This window comes from Onychostoma macrolepis, chromosome 20, assembly GCF_012432095.1.
Source record: "Onychostoma macrolepis isolate SWU-2019 chromosome 20, ASM1243209v1, whole genome shotgun sequence".
In the NCBI taxonomy this organism is placed as follows: Eukaryota; Metazoa; Chordata; class Actinopteri; order Cypriniformes; family Cyprinidae; genus Onychostoma; species Onychostoma macrolepis.
In genome coordinates this window covers 28,983,354-29,001,926 of record NC_081174.1, presented here as the reverse complement: position 1 = coordinate 29,001,926, position 18,573 = coordinate 28,983,354, and the positions used below count along the sequence as shown (strand labels likewise).

Genomic DNA, 18,573 nt, shown 5'->3' with positions numbered 1-18,573 from the left:
CATGCATCAATTTTTTGTTGTTCTAAGAAAGGACTTACCGTACATAGACTTGCTTAAAATACAGGAAGACTTTGGATGTGGAGACAAAGTAAAGGGACTCCAAATAACTTCTGAAACTCCCAATAACTTCTGAAAATAACAAAAGTTGAAAGTAGTGCAGTCATATGAGCGTTTATGGTGCATTTCTTAAGCCATGTTTGCTGTAGTTAGAGGACTGAACTTTATTTCTGTGCCAAACTTAAAATGGCTTTAATCAGAGCACTGCAAATTACACAAACTGAGCTGACTTTGTAGGTTCAGAAAAACATGTGTGACCCTGGACCACAAAACCAGTCTTAAGTGTCATTTTTTTTAAATTGAGATTTATTCATCATCTGAAAGCTGAATAAATAAGCTTTCCATTGATGTATGCTTTGTTAGGATCGGACAATATTTGGCTGAGATACAACTATTTGAATATCTGGAATCTGAGGATGCATCATATTTATATAGTATGATATAGTATTTATATAGTATGGCTTATATTGTATGATATAGTAAAAATATGGAGCTCAGACTCAAAGAAGAAAAAACTCAGTTCTACTCAAAGGCCCAAAATGAGCAAAAATGGTGCAGATGCTGATATTTATATGGCCAAAAGTAAGATGAAATTCAGATGCTCATTATGTAAATCATTAAGATCTTAAATAACATAAAACAGATCTATATAACAGACTACTTAGATAAAATGCATAGAAATATTAGTTATCAAACTATATAGATGATATAAATGCCAAGCGTGATGATCAAAGCTTTGTAGTTTCAAAACATAATGCAATGCAATGATGATTTAGAGATGAACAAATAAATGTTAAAATACATTTGAACATGATTTTTCTAATAATCAAGTAAACCTACAGTAAGTTGCTTCAGTCCAGTAAGTGTTCATCTTGAAATATTACTAACAATATAAAAAGTTCTTATATTTACTAGATTTCACAGCAAAAAGACACGTGAACCACAAGCTGAAGGTGGATGTTTGTACAATTAAACTAAAAGCCCTTTTACTTGCTAATAAAGTCTAAAAGCTATCAATCAGGTGACCGAAGGCATGGAGTAGATTGTGTGCACTCTCAAAACAGATGTGTTAAAACATCACAAACTGTGTTATATCTTAAGGACAACACATTTTGTGTTACTTTTAACTCAGCCAGTGTGTTATTCTTCTTAACACAGGAAGTGTGTTAAAATGTGTCATAAATCACACAATTTGTGTCATAGATGTGCTATTTTTGACAAGTTTTTCTGCAAGGTTTTGATCATGTTGATCATTTAGAGGCCTTAGAAATGTGCATATCAAATATGATACAGTACACTTTATAAAATAGACTAGTTTTGAAGTAAAATGGTTAAATATTAGTTTAAAAAAATTAAAAAGGACACTAACATCTATTATGCATTGTAAAAAGTGATAAGTTGACTTAAGTTAAAAAAAATTGAGCAAACCCCTTGTCTTAAAATTATTAAGTAAATAATTTTTTAAAAAAGTTAAGTGAACTTGACAATTCACTTGACTTATTTTTTTTAAATTATTATTTACTTTAAAAAATTGAGGAAACCCGTTGCCTTAACATTTTTAAGTTTAGTCAACATCACTTTTTACAGTGTGCTAGAAAAAATACTCTCTCATGGAAGCCCATTTCCACCACTGAATAAAAAATAAAGTTGAGCGTGTAGGACTTGATAGTACAATCCTTTAGAATAATCGTCACTTTGTTGACATCTTGAGTGGAGAGTAGGGGTAATCACTTCATTGGGGTCATCAGGTGGGCACCCTCCTTCCTCTGTGTTTCGTTGATAGGCCCACGACACCTCCAAAGGGCTCAACAGCAACACCTGGCGTCCCAGGTGTGCTCCCCTCTGCTTTTACCCCTCTAGGTCATTTTGCAGCCTACTTGGGATCCTTCCTTTTTAGCCACAGCCAGTTGCTGCTTTACTCAGCAGCCTATGACAGCGACCTGATGGCTTGTTGTATAAGGCCTGTCCTCTGACTCCCAACCCCTTCAGTAGCCTGGTTGTTGCCATGGCTACAAAATCTCTGCACCCTACCTGTACAGGGAGCAACTGTACTGCTTCGGCTAATAGGTTTAAATACTTCAGCCTTTTACATTCATTTGCTTCAGCAATTGCAGCCTCCCATGGCACAGTTAGTTCCACGATGAACAAGGATTTTGTGAGGTTGACCACAGTATTAGATCTGGCCTGAGCTTCTGAACCAGATCAACCCGGCCAGTGTCCAGCAGGGTTGTTTCCATTTTTGTAGTTGGCTTTACTGGAAGCTGTCCTGCTCTTACGAAGGTGGTGGCTTCTGAGAATCCAGGCGTTGGAGGAGGGAGGGCATTGGTGGTGGTTCTCCTTCCCTCCAGGATAATCGCCAGTTGTCTCAGGTAGTTGTGACTTTCTATCCTGCAATTCTGACATTTTTCTTAGAATTTGACGGAAAAGTGCTTAGCGTCACGTCAGGGTCTGAGCAGACGTCCACACTTTTTCTTGTTCGAGTATTGCAGGTTTTTGAAAATTTAGGCTGTACTTGCGGCTCACTGTTCTAAATTAACAAATGTGGATGATGACTGGTGACCTTTTACATGTTAATGACATTCATTAGGAGTCGTCTGCATGGCAGAGAACTGAAACCATTTATTTGCGCGCAAGTTCAAGATCATTTGCGATTCATAGATTTCACATCGGAAAGAGACGTGTATGAGAGTTTTTTGCACGTACATTCATTCTATGAATCACACGTACACATATTTGAGAGATGATCGTAAGATCAATTTTAGGATAGTTTCTGCGCAAAATTTTATAAATGAGGCCCCATTAGTCTCCACCCTAACATCCAATCTACTCTTTAAGCAAAAGGCACAACACGGCACAAACATCGAGCACTTCCATTGTAATCAATGACGGTGCAATGGTGCCAAAGTAGACATGTGTAAAGCAACAATTTAAATGATGCATTTAATGTTGCATGCATTTATTGAAAACATATTCTCTAAACAAGAACAGTGACATGACAGATCCATTTTTATCATTTAAGTTAAATGGGCCTTTTAGTGAAAACGGCGTGTGAAATCTGTGAAACAGCAGGATTACTGTATGTTGTTTTAATGTCTTTCCTCCTTAACGTGTGAACGTTTGGGTGAATTAGACTTCTGAGCGCTTACAGTAACACAAAACTGCATGTTATAATCCGCGTCATTTTCACGTCCGAGAATTTGCTTCTCATAAAAGCGATTTGACGCAAGAGAATAAATCAGTAATTTAGCCGTTTAATACTATGTGAACTAGTAAACATAGCAAAAGGCCAAAGCCAGCTTAAGAGCAACAGTGGCATTTGCAGTATTCAAATGTGTGTATGTGTGTGTCTTTATCTTTCATGCTCCAGAACTCATAAAACCATACATCTGCTGCATAAATTTTAATGAGTACATGGCTTGAAATACGCTGATTATCATGTTTTATTTCCTGGCTGAGGGATATTTGTAGAGAATGCACGGTTTTGCCTTTAAGCTATTGGCACACCTTCGCAACAATTGGGAGGGAAAAAAAAAGGATACAGGTAGTTTCCCAGGATTTCAATCATGTTAGAAGGAAACAGTTATGTTGTGCATCTAAAATGCCCAGATACTTTCCATTTATCTAATATAACAACACACTTGGGCCATTTATAAACTCAAAGACCTTTGGTCCTCGTAAGGAAATAGCCCTTAATACTTTAGGGCCTGTTTTACAATGCAAACAAAGTTTTGATTTTGGTGCCCACTGCCAGTTTTGACAGGCTGATCTTTACTACCATAAAGATTGTAATAATTCTTAATAGCTCATTCCTTACAATTTGCAATTGCTTCTCAATCACTTGTTCAAACCACTTAATTTGCTTTATCAAGTCATGCATAAATACTTGCACAAAGAGTCAATTTAAACAAAAGATGTTTCATTGAACAACCTTAAATCTAAGCGATTGTGTCTGATAACAGTTAGCAGATAGCAGTTAGCAAATAACAGCTAGCAATAGTGCATGGTTGCATGCTGAACATTTCACTAGTAATTACTATGCATATATGAGATAAACAAGTCAAACGAGACTGAATACAACTGACATTGACACAGAAAACACAAAACACAGACAAAAAGACACCCTGTAGTCGACCATAACCTAAGCACAAGTGCCACTCTTCACCACAATAGCAACCACAAAAACACAACATAAACGTATAAATCTCCAGCATAACAGTGTCCTCATTGACTAAAACTAGAACAATTTTTTAATTGTTAATTAAAATAAAGGTGAAAAATACATTTTAAATATCAGATTAAAAAAAACAAACAGAAAAAAACAACAAAAAACAATTAAAAAATAAAATAAAAGCATGTAACAAAATTACTAAAAATTCAATTAAAATTACACCTGAAAATATAAAAAGAAAAGCTAAAATTCAAAACATTAAGAAAAACTATTAGTGTATAAATGAGTTAGTTGTGTTTTGACAAAATGTTCAAGAATTATGTTGTTTAGCTCATTTTAACGAAGTAAACAAGTCCTGAGTCCAGTTAAGCATCAATAAATGCTCTGTTCACTAAACCAAACACTATTAAAAATAGTTTTCAGTGATTGGAATAAAGCTAAAATATATAAATATTAGATGTAAAACTTGACAAACTTCCAAAAAAAAAAAAAAGTTGCCTTGGCTGAAATTAAATAAGTTTAAATTGAAGTAAAAGTTAAAATCTAAGTAAAATTACATAAATACAAATTAATTAAAGCTTTAAAGAAATATTTTAAAAATAATTATAAAAGGACAAGAGCACACAACAAAATACTATTTTATTGTATTACTAATATTATTAGTAATAAATACTATAACTCCATACTAAAATACCATTGATTGTGAAAGTCATCTAGTACTCTTCAGGTGGTCTTGCCTTTGACAGATTATTTGCAGTAACAAAGTGACCAGAAGTCAGTAAGAAATTGCAACAAAGCAGCAGAGTTGATCTTTTTGCAAAACTGAAGCTTATGCGACCTGCCACCCAAATATGGCTGTATTCATCACTTGAGTAGGAACAAACCCAACAGCACAGCCACCAGGAATGCCCCTTTCTACTACAAAACAGCAAGAAAAATGGCCCCTGTAAGGGAAGTAGGAGGTTAAGGAAACCGACAGACAGGATTTGTGTGCTGGCCTGATTAAAGTGCTCTGATAATCCACCTCAAAGTGCTCAGCGTCAGAACACGGCCAGCTGTGAGGCTTCGTTTGATGAATTACAAGGAGTTTAAACTCTCTTAAGTAAATGTAAATCTTTCTACCCTCCCTACAAAGATCCCTTCAAGAGGTTTTATATAATAGCAGTGATTGAATTTGCATCTGGTGTGTCAGATGCATCATTTCTGACCTGGACCAAATCATTTATCACACCACTGGCGAATGCAGACTGCTGAAACAATGCAGTGCAAAAGTTATACGCTGCCCCTTTAAATTTCGAGGCCTACTAATGGATTTTTAGCATAAGCAAAATAAGAAAAATTACAAACAATACATAACCTACAAAACCTACTGTACTGTATGCCAAAAGCTTGCATGGCAATCAATCCAGCTAGTGTTGAAGGTCCTCTCATAAAGGTTCAGTGACGTTTAGATGTGGTGAGTGACTGAAGGCGTTTCTGCTACAACTCTTGAACATCATATGGGAATAGTGTTCATAATGTAGGATGCAGCTGGTCTTATAAAAATGACCTCATATTCATTTGAGGCCATTACACAAGCGCACACAGCAATCATTCGACATAATGAGAACTATAAGGTATCTGCCCATAACTGTACTGAGCTCTCACCGCGTTTAACAGTTGGCAACACGCGTTACGGGCCGAACGCATCCTTTTGTTTTCTCCAAAAACAAGCAAACGGTTCATCACACAATGTTCCTTTTTAAAATCGCTGAGGATTTTGGGTTCTTTACTCGAGGTTGACTGGTGTCAGTTATGAGGAAGATCACAATGTGATCAACGAGTAAAACATCTGAATTGTGTACAATAAGACTAGGGATGTGTACTAAGAATCTAAAAGATGATGCAACAGCTTGGTCAAAGTGTTGCATTGCCCACTGTCCTGCTGAACATACTTGAAGGAATGGTTTACCCAAAAATGAACATTTGCCAAAAATGTACTCACCCTCAGGCCATCCAAGATGCAGATGAGTTTGTTTCTTCATCAGGTTTAGAGAAATGTATCAACCCATCACTTGCTGACCAATGGATGCTCTGCAGTGAATGGGTGCCGTCAGAATGAGTCTCTAAACAGCTGATAAAAACATCACAATAATCCACAAGTAATCCACAACCCTCCAGTCCATCAATTAACATCTTGTGAAGAGAAAAGCTGCATGTTTGTAAGAAATAAATCCATCATTAAGGCATTTGAACTTTAAACCATTGCTTCCAGCTAAAATATGAGGGCTTAATCCATAATCGCGCTTCCTCCAGTGAAATTGTCCTCTCAAAGTAAAATCCACCCACATATTTGTTTAGAGGTGTTTTCATTTGCAATCAGTATTTGATCTGTGTATACTTCCCTCCTGATACAGACGAGATGACTTTTTCATTGAAGAAAGCAATATTATAGACGGAGGCGGACTTAGTGATTTGGGGCCCCAAAACAATAACTATATGCTCTTTTACGCCTAACCCTTATTTTGCTTGCTCTCTCTCATAGGTTATAGCTATAACTAGTTTATTCACCCCTTCACAACTTAAGTAAATAATTAGTCAACCTGATGCTGTTCAATCTAAAGCCATACTAAGCTACCTTATTCAAAAAAAAAAAAAAAAAAAATGCTTGCACTTGTCCATTTAATGACTTATTCGGTCTTTTTACAAAAAGGATTCAAATGTCATAAAAATTATCCCATGCATCTCGTTCCGTATTCCAAGTGTCCTTAAGGCATATAGTAGGGTTTGCAGAGAAACAAAATGTAATCTATTAGGCTATTAAATGAAAATCTCCAGTCATCACATTTGTGCATTTATACGAGTGCACGGCAGTTCGCGCCAGCGCACCTAGGAAAAGCACACAAGAGAGTCATTTTGAAACATCAAGTCAAGTAAAATTATGACTTGAAACACAATACTTTCTTTACCGAAGTGAAAATCTCTGTTCTGAGAGTCAGACAGTGTTATACAGCTTAGAATGTGCAAAGAGCACTCCGTCTATAATCACTAAAAGCTGTCACTCACTTCAATTCATTGCGATTACACAGCGTTCCGTTAATAAGCTCTCTGCAAAATGAATCTCTTATTTACGTCGTATCTACACGTTGTTATAATGCGAGGATTCGCAAGCTTGCAGAACTCAGCACCTGACAAAAACTCGCCGTTTCGAGTGGTGAGTGAACATTTGATGCTCTCCATAACACAAACACATATTGGAGCGTTTGCCAAACATGTTTTGCCAATATCAGATGGGGCCCCCTGATTCCCTGGGGCCCTAAGAGGCCGCTTACCTCACTTATTGGTTAAGTCCACCCTTGATTATAGACAGAGGATATAGAGGATTCATATTCAAGCAAAAATTTTTTAAAAACGGTGGATTTGTTTCTTACAAACACACAGATTTTGGCTTCATAAGATGTTGACTGATGGTCTGGAGTGGTGTGGATTACTTGTGGATTACTGTGATGTCTTTATCAGCTGTTTGGTCTCTCATTCTGACGGCACCCATTGCCTGCCGAGCAAGCTATAGAGTGCTACATTTCTCCAAACTCGTCTGCATCTTGGATGCCCGGAGGCAAGTAGATGTTGAGCAATTTTTTTAATTTTTGGGTGAACCTTTCCTATAGCTTACCTTGTTTCACAACTTCAAACTGTTCTGCCATGTCAGTAGTTGAGCAGAAAGACAAAAATGGGGAAGAGTTACTTTGAAAACTCATTTGTAGTTGTCAGGTATATTCAATAAATTTTGTTTTCAGATGAGTATTTAAATTTAACTCAATGTAACTTTCTTTAGCTTGCTGTTTTTGTTATTTTTACCATCAATGTATAGACCTATTCTTTTGAAATGGCAGCTTGATTTCGGATATGCATAATCACTGCAACTGAGCAATCAATTCTGACCTGGTTTGCCAGTAACACAATCCAAGGATAAACCTCAGTTGTAAAGCTGTTGATACAGTTTCTCCAGTTAAAAATTAGACAAGCTTTCATGATTTAACGTATCCCAGACTAACATCATGGTTTTAGTGCTACATATGTTTTCAGTTGTCCTGTTGATGTTGCGTGTTTTTTTTTTGTTTGTTTTTTTGCACTTATGCAATGCTTTATGCAGCTCTATTACAATGAAAAATAATAGTTTTAGGAAACCAGTAAAGCTCATGAGGCACTCATATTATTCCTTGAAGGTTTTGGGCATAAAAATTCATTACCTCACATTACGTAAGTTAATGGTTGACTAAAGATTGTTCAGAACACCAACAGATGACGTATCGTCAACGATTCTGCAATCGACAATAATAATCCAATAAACAGAGACTGTAAAATTCTTTAAGATCAATATACACGCCCTATTGTCTCTGTGGTGTAATAAATTTACCCGGTGTCTTTTGCATTAGCCATAAAAGATAATATGACATCATTTTCAGTTCACATTAATGAAAAAGCAACTTCATGTTGATGCACTTGTAATGGTTTAGGGTCTCAGTAAATTTCTGGTTATTATAAGATTGTGCGGCTGATTAAGTGGCCGATTAATTTAACTACAGATTTTGTAAAATGTTAAGTGCACTTCAAAACAAGCAATACCACAGTAGATCTGCAAAACTGCTCAGTTAATGTGGGAGGTCCGCCTTTACACTGCAGAAATTCTCTGAATTCATGTGAATTGTTATTTTATGGCTCCTTCCATGATGTTTGCCTTCATTCCCACCTCGTTCGCTTCTCTGATGTAAAGCTTCTTGGAAAATGTGATTTTATGTTGCTCTTATGTATCCATTAACAACTGCAAGGCGTGGAAAAAGACAGACTTGTTAAAGCGGGTGTTTCATTTTTAGAATCTGATTTGGGATCAAGGTTCCACTTCAGAACTCTGACATTCATTTTGTTCCTTTATACAATGGGAAAGATGTTTTTGGATTTGTTAAAACTAACAATCAATCTATTTATGTAATTAATAATTTCTTGCAGTATACATTACATATATTTGATCAAAAATACAGTACAAAAGAGCAATATCGTGAAATATAAAAAAAAAATGAAAATGTCTACTTGTATATGTTTAAAAATGCATTTTATTCCTGTGATGCATTACTCCAGTCTTCAGTGTCACATGATTCTTCAGAAATCATTCTAATATGCTGACTTGCTGCTTAAGAAACATTTCTGATTATCATCAATGTTGAAAACAGTTGTGCTGCTTCATATTTGTGGAAACCGTGATACGTTTTTTTCAGGATTCTTTGAAAGTTCAAAAGAAAAAGTTACTTTTCAAAGTATTAACTTTTTTAAAAAGCGAACACCCAACTATAATGTTTCAGAAAAATGTTCCATGAATGGTGTTTCTGTGCAAACATTTTGAGAGCGTTATTAAGGGCCAGATAACTTTGCATGAACGTTCTATTAACGTTGCTGGTAGAATGTCTGTTAACTTTAAGTAAACCTTGCCATAGTTCTAAAAACATTCCCTGTTAGCTGGGAAGTCAGAGCAGCAGAAAATTGCTTGCATATGATAGAAATATCAGTAAGGTGAGTCCACAAACCAGTGAGTTGCACAGAACAATACATATTATTAACCACAACCGCTCTACTTTGGAAACAGACTGAGAAAAAGCCAGTGGCTAGATCTCCGTAATGAGTGTTTATAAAGGGGAGGCTTGTGCTTTCATCGCTTCAAGCATGTCATGCGCGGCGGACGTCTCCGGTGGCGGAAAAGAAACCCTGAACTCCTATGGAGTCACCGTGGCCTTCGGTTCTTCAAGGTCAGCCAATCAGACAGATCTGAGCAAGCGTATGTTATGTCTAGAAGATGACAGCCGAGCCGCAGATATTCCCTTCCTGTCAGAGAGTGATGCGATCGGCAGACAGCCAATGATGGAAGCCTTCTGAGCTACTACTAGAAAGCTACGGAAAATATCACTCCATACACTGAAAAGAAAATATTGAACAAACAGATATGCACAAGGGAATCCAAGCTAACCGCACGGAATATATTTCAAGTGATGCTCAAATGTGAGTTGTACAATCATATACAATGAACCAGAAAGTAGCATGCTCATATATCACACCCACAAGGAGAGCTAGAGATAAATATTGTGTCATTTCTGTTGCACCAAAGGGAATTGAGAAATTAATGACGGTTTTCAAACAAGGTTTTTCAAACACTTCCCCCATCTTTCTTCCATTGGTTGTGATGTTTCTACAGGTTTCTATGAAGTCAATTGGAGGTGAAGACTAGCCTATGCGTACATTTTTGATATAAAAAAAATACGAAAAGCTGATAATATTCTACTCCATCTCCATGTAATTCAAAGGGTATAATGCTGTTCAACCTACTTTAACAGGACGATCAGGAGCCAAATCAAAGAGAAGAACATTTATTTTTAGTTGAAATTATTTTATTATGCCAGAATTAAGAGAGTGCAGAGTGGCTCGAGAAACATGAATGAAATACATAGGAAAATGTTTGAATGATTTTTACCGCAAAGTGTCATGAATGGTCAATCAGATACAAGTAATAATGCAATAAATGGAATAAATCAAACCAACTATGAAAGTTGATTTGATATCAAATTAATTCACAGTAACACCACTAAAATTACATACTGATATTTTCCACAAGACTGTCATAAAAGCACAACCTATTAATTAATTAATTGATTATTTCTTTATTATCCCTAAAGAACCTTTCAATTCTTAAAATAACCTTTTTTTTTCACTATAAAAGAACTTTCTGTGGGGTGAACGTGATTTCACCAAGTGCAACATGTTCCTGGATCAACATCCATGTTGATCCTGGAACAATATTCCAATTCCAACATTCCAATCAGTCAGAACTGAGGGATAAGTTAACAGGAAATGTCTATTTTAGCCTTACAACCAGAGTTAGGTGCTTCTACACTCTTGTTATTCAACCATTATTTCCCTCTGATTTTACGGCTAAATTATGGCTAGGTTAGGGTTTAGGGGTAAAGATGGGGTTAGGTATATATTTTTGGACAATAATGTTGATCCAGGATCAATAAAAGATGTTGATCCAGGAACATGTCTTACTTGGCAAAATCACAGTGACCATTTGTACCACATGACTAATCAGGTCCAAACCTGCAGCTTTCCAGATGAAGACAAGCCCTCTCTGATACACACGTACACACACTAAACAAGTCTAAACATCAGATGCCGTAGTGGGAATGAAGTGTCAGTTACACATACTGAATGTTCAGAATGACATACTACTCCTAATGTTTTTCCGGTATGTATACAATATGCACAATATTTATATGCATGGAATTACCGGATACATTACTACATGAATGTACAGCATATATACAAATGAGCACATTGCATGAGACAATGTATCCCAGACTGCAATGCGCTCAATATGAGCTTCAATTTAGAGTCTGACTAATGATCTGGAACCATCATCGTTTGTGATTTTGTCACCTTTTTAAGATCTAACTGACAAAAGATGTTCTGTCGTTATACAAGGATAAGGAATGTCTTCCTGAAGCTCAAGCAGTGCAACATGGTGCTAACAATGCTGAGGCCATGGGATCGATTCCCAGGATATGCATGAGTTGTGTAGCTTGAATGCAACGTACAATAAGTCGTTTTGGATAAAGTGTCTGCCAAATGCATATGTAAATGACAATTATGCAATACTTAAGCACACAATGGTTTGAAATGCTGATCACTGCATAATTTACATTTCTGGATGACATGAAAAAATCTTTTGTGGAGAAAATACACCTAGCATGTCTCAAAATCCATTTAAGCATTGCATTTCATGACTTCGCGTCATGAAATGTATTAGATCTTCATCTGAAATCATGTAATCTTTACAAACACCAAAGAACAAAACATGAAGACACAGATTTCCTGCTCTCTGGTTAATAACCTCCTCCCTGAAGAGAAAGCATGAAGCTAACTTACTTTTGTTGCAATATCTCACAGTCCTTTAGTGAAAGAGCACAATTTCTGAAAGAGCATCTATATACAGAACAAAGACAGACATGGAGAACGTTGGTTCACAGCCAGAATTCCCTCTCTTCCCATTACGGGAAACTCCAGGCATTTGCATAACCCACAAAGCATGCTGATGAACCGACACGCATCCATCCAAAATAGTTTTTCCATGTGCGACAAGACGTTTCTGAGATGTAATTCCTCAGTTCCTCAGTAAGTTCTCCGCTGTCTGTTATTTTTTCCAATAACTCCCTTTTCCATGAGAAATCACAAAGTAGCTACTCCGAAGACCTACAAATTACAACGGCGCTGGGTTATACTTAAAGTATCTAATGTATAAAACAGGCTTTATATTAATTTCAGCTCATTTTTTGACAAATGAAGTCATGCAGAAGGAAGACATGTGTGTAATGGTCCCTGGAAGACTTCTCTGTGAAGGATTCCACTATTTCATCTGTGATACTGAATTGTGTGGAATATTATAATTGTATTACGTATGACAGCTACATTAAATGCCTACAGGTGTGGGTTTGAGTTTCAGTTATGATGTTGCTAAGGTGTTCTAAGTAGTTCTTAATGCACTGAAATTTGTGGTTGCTACTGGACCAAATCAAAATAACTCAAAGTCTCTGTGATATTCTGGTCTGTAGATATGGGTTGTGTCTCAACTTCAAAAGCAGGCCAAGTCTGAAAGAATTTCTGCTCTTTTTTTTTTTTAAATCATCCACCAGGCCAAAATTGCATATGCGATCATATAAAAGAGTGACAGCACATGATTGCATGATTTTAGGTATTGCTGATGTCTTTACGCTTTATTAGGGGTTAGTTTAGATCATTAACCCAAACTATGAGCAATAATAGCAAAGCTTGCTTTAGCAAACACCACTAATAATGGCCATAAACGTAGGACTGTTTTAGCAGTATAGGTAACTGTAGGGAGGCATGATTCTCGTTCTCTGACTCACCGCCTCTTTATGTGAGTTATTGAGTTTCCAGACGCGGTTGATCTGGGGTGAAATGTGGCAGTGGAAACATATCCTCCTTTCCCTGACGAGCCTGTTAGAATGTTCTAGCGAGAGATGCAGACAGACCGACAGAGAGGCAAGAAAAGAAAAGATGATATTATGAAGGAAACAATATGCGGCCCTGTTCTGTGTCACCTTTCCAAAAGAAAAAAGGTTTTCTTACACAACCAGCCTGACATCTAGTGGCGACACGCACCCCAGCGTCTGCTTTAGCGTGCGGTTCTCATCATATGAAACAGTCTTTCCCTCATAGCTGAAAAATGAGCTCATGTTATTTTGGAATGGTTAAGCAGGATGCTGGAAGTAGATGCCGTGCATAACGGGAACTGAGTGAGGATTCTGAATGGAATTATGTTCAGAATGGAATATTAGTGTCCTACCGTTCATTTGACACTGTATAGGCTACTGCCTACTAGGTTTTAAAAATGTTAAGTGAAACACAAATAAGTGACGTTAATCCACTATATGTGTATATAGAGAGAGAGTATTATCATTTTAATATTAAACATGAATTATATTTAATTAATTCAAATATTTCTATATTTCAAACTAATCATCTTGCATTATCATGATTCTAAGTTTATGGGCCCTTTTCACAAGATGTGATGTGTTTAATGGTCATCAGCATGGGAAATCCTACAAAGTTTTATATATATATATATATATATATATATATATATATATATATATATATATATATATATATATATATATATATATATATATATATATATATATATATATAAATAAAAAGTGTGTACATTTATAACACTATACTTTTTGTAATTTGATGCAAAGGTGATATAATACAAAGTTGTTGTTTTTTTTTATTGTTAATGCTAGGCATGTACGATATGTAAATGTAAATATCGGCATTGCCCTGATATGAAAAATTATGCCGATATGTCTTGCCAATAAGAGGAATGGGTTAACTCACATGTGATCAGGGTGTGCTAGTGATTAGATCACGTCAGCAGTGTGTTTCATTCTTGAAGCAAAGTTTTGTCTGATGATTAGATTCACTGTTTTGGATCGCTGCATTTAATCTGTGAAAGCATGAACAGAATGAGGTGTTAGGTGCGTGATAGAATAAACAGTAATAGCACGTGCAGCGGCAGCAGTGTCAGCCTCCCCCAGGTCCTAAGGTCCTAAAGAGTTTTAATCTGTAGGGGGCACTGTTGGCCTACTTCTAATTCAATTAAAAGTAAAATAGCCTACACAAATAACATTTAGATTGTGTTTCTGATTAAATAAAGCAGTAATTGATGTCATAAAATAATGAGTATGTTTTGATTTAATGGACAGAAGCTATAGCTTACATTAATAAATAAATGAAAATCACAAATATGACACTTGTAAATTAAATAATTTTATATATACACTGACTTATTCATTAATGTGTAATATGTTTTATTTTTTAAACAAATTATGAGCTCTAAAAGATTTTTAGAATTTTTACAACTCTTTTGCTTTAGACCATCTACAAATGTTAAATCTTAAAATAAAATGTTATGGTTAACACTGGGGTGCAGCGATTGATATAGTTTATTTATAGTTATTTTCAAAGCTTCAATGTACTGTTAAAAAAAACCTTAATTATTTTTTATTTAATTCTAATAAATAAGTTCTTGTTAAAAACTAACCAAAATTAAAAATATTTTGCTTATAATTTCTGCACAGGAGAGACTTGGTGTTGTTTCCAAACAAAAGGAAATATATCGGTATTGGCATCAGTATCGGCCAAAATGAGTTGAAAAATGTCGGCATATTGGATATCGGCAAAAATCCAATATCATGCATCCCTAGTTAATACTAATGCGAGTTTTTTTCCTCTAATGCAGTGTCTATGGGAGGGATGGTAAATTTGACATGGTTATCTCTTCTGACTACTGTTATCAGTCTCTCTCAAATTTTTTCCTTTTTTTGAAAGTCAAGAAAACACTATTGTGGAGTTTTTCTTTTGCTATATTTGAGCAAATGGGAATGCAAAAAATATATATTTGTGGTACTCTCCCATTCACTGCTCTTGACGTTAACCCAACTATGACGACTTCCGCTGCTGAGAAACCCGGAAATATGAAAAAGTCCATCGTTTAAATTTTTGAGCTGTCGGGTCTGATCTTGTGGGAAATTACATGCCTATGTCACGTCCGTAAACAGAACAGATGACAGTCCTGCTACTATATTTAAAAATAGAACAATATAGTATAATATTTTTTTCTTTAATATGGACCGTTCTGCACAAACTTTGATCTTTTGGGGAATCACTCTTTCAAAACAAAGAAATCTCAAAAAATGCAGAGAGCCAATTGGGAACATGACAAAAACCGTGCCAAAACAACATCTGAACCACAACGACAGATATGTTTCTTAATTGCTCAGATGACATTTCTATTCTGAAATTGGAAATGTTTCTTACCGTCTAGATGCGTTTTGATATGACATTCACTGTTAACCATAACGATTCCAAATTTTCAGATTCACCGAATCAAGCAACTCTCCACGTGACATGCAATTTTATGTTTCAACCACAGACAGCGAAAGAGACCATTTTGAACAGTTTTTTCCACTCACCATGTAATGAACAAATACTGTACAAAAGTCACTAAATTGTTCCTTTTTGTGTATTGTTCATCCCATGCATTGCAGAAAATATGAAATCACCATTCAAATGTGTTTGTAGTTATCCTAAAAGAGGTTTATCAAGTTACTTTGCCATGTCTCATTTTATTGGGGGTTGCTCAAATCACATTCTACCACACATGCTATTTAAGTTCTTTTATGTTACGAAAAATCATTTTCAACATGTGGAACCACTGTGCACAATTCAATTATGTTAAACCAAAGAATTATTGGACTACAACTAAATGAAAGCATAAGGTTAGTTATGTACTTGTACATATATCCGTTTAATATATAATTTTATTATGCAACCTAATGCACTTTCATTCTTCAAGATTTTGCAAATAATTAATAAATAAAAAGGTGTTTATTTTGGCATCAACAACATTAAAACCGCATATGGATCCATTTTGGCATTATGAACATTTCCATGTCCAAGAAAATGACCAGCTTGGAGTTGAAATATGTAATTATGGTAATACCCTCATGATGTGAATGCAGCATAAATGCAAGATTACTCCTAATTTAATTCTTCTTGTGAATGAAGTCAAACTTTTCCAAAAGCAGTGATGTGGAATATAAGAAGCTAAAGCATCACATCTGTGTTTATTCTCACTCTTACTGCAGGGCAAGAATTTTTCATGCCCAAACCTGAACCGCTGCCATGGGCTCTTCCTGGTTCATCTCCTCAGAATGGACACATCCATCTCCACAAAAATCACAACACACACAGGTAAAAAAAAAACTATTCACATTTGATTCTTCTTGTTAATTTCCTCTCACTTTTTCCATTAAGGAAAGTCTAAATAAGAGTAAAATAACCATTTTTCAATGTGATGACAAACATTCTCTGCATCATTGTTTTAATTATGATGACTTCTGTTTCTATTTTTGGGTTGGCATACTTCCTCCTCCCTATATTTATTCACCATAATTCCACAGTTCCAACCAGTTCATCCACCTGTTTTACTGTAAGCAAAGTTCCACTGTTGTGCCTGGAAACTCGGTTCAAACAAACACTTACAGCAGGTCGGTGGGCACGGGTGAATCACAAGGAAAAAGGTTATACAAAGTTTTCGGAGGTTGAAATCTATTCCCATCTGTGGTATCAGCAGACTGGAACACCAGGGCGCCACCATCACACCAAACGTCATGCTGCTTCAAAGACTCAATTTCCAGATTTGATTTTGTCTTTAATTTCTAGTTCCGATAACAAGCCTTAAGCAGTTCAGTCCCTCCAACAGTTTCTGATTTACTGAAGGGAGCAACAGTAAAGAGATAAGTAATTAGCAACAGAAATTAGATGAGGGCATATCTCGAACCTGGACCACCCACATGAGCACCAAGGGTTAATGAATCAGGAGACTATAACCATTTATCCAAGTATTCAAATCCCTAACCTACGGAAGCCCATTTCCTCCACATGAGAAAATAAATGTCCTGATAAATCATAATCATCAGATAAAAAGTTTCAACAATAAAAATTTCAACTTGAGTCATAATCATGATTTACTATGTCTCAATTTTGACTTATACAGTAATTATGATTTAGTGTCTCATAGTAATTTTTTTTTATTTCATAACTATGACTTAGTATCTAATATATTTAACTTAATATTATATAATACTGTCATAATTTTGACATTATCACTTAGGCCCAATCCCAATTCTATTTTATACCCCTTCCCCTTGTCCCTTAAAACGGAGTGTCAAGGGGTAGGGCTGAAAATATTCCCCTAAGAATTGGGACAGCACTACTATACCGTCACACATCATCATGCGTCGTCTAGCACCAACAATACACACACCTATACTGGTGTACCGGTGTGCATTAGAGCCTTACCATTCTATATTAATGCGCTGCTTACTGACACACACACACACACACCGGAGATCGCACAGCTCACAGATCCAAGAGCAAAGAAACTGGTTAACGCTGCTCCATGACGTTTATTAATAGCAGTTCAAACACTGAATCGCTATATTATATGTTTCAGCACCAAGAGGATAAAATCGCTGTTTTTGAAGTAAACTCAATCATTGTAAAGAGAGACGCACAGACATGCAACTTTCTTCTCTCTCTCTTGATTTGGAAATTTTTGAGAAAAGGGTTTAGCAATTTCTAATTATTGGGGGGACTAGCCCCCCTCAATGTCTACGGTGGTTACAGCCCTGATCAGACATGAAAATATGTTGTGGCACTATCATGCTGTACTTGTAACTACATGTCAACTAATTCTCATTCATTTGAAACATGTCTACTAACTCTCAGAGTAGACTGTTAGGGTAGGTTTAGGGTTAGTAGAATAAGTCGACATATACTTGCAAAATTTCTTATAGTCAGTATGTTGTATGTTGTGGAGCTAACAAAATAAAGTGTTAGAAGTTATTAAGCAGTCTACTAATATTCTAATGGCTGCTAGCTGACATGTAGTTGTAAAGTTACTTACTGTTAGTAGAGTGTCTAAAGTGGACTCTTTATTAATGCCAAAAATGCTTTTTGTTAGCTCGGGCAGCCATGTTGCCGCTGTAGCCGCTTTATGCTGATAATTCTCATAGCCCCTCCGTTTGAAGTGTGGTCCAGAAAAATCTTCGTTTGAAGGGCTATCTGGCTCTTCCCCTTCCCCCTACCCCTCCAACCAAAAGAAAATAGAGACACCCCCACCCCTACAAATACAATGATTTTTGTTGTTGTTGTGGTTCGCTTTCACACTGCCCTTT

The 18,573-nt window shown here is 36.0% G+C and overlaps 1 long non-coding RNA gene across 1 annotated transcript in view; it reads right to left on the bottom strand.

The window, feature by feature from the left end:
- The window catches only part of LOC131527594 (uncharacterized), a 46,657-nt gene that overhangs the window by 161 nt on the left and 27,923 nt on the right, over positions 1-18,573 (bottom strand). Inside the window, exon 2 of the long non-coding RNA XR_009267689.1 lies at positions 39-129. This is a non-coding gene — a long non-coding RNA (uncharacterized LOC131527594). The remainder of the gene's footprint in view (positions 1-38; positions 130-18,573) is intronic.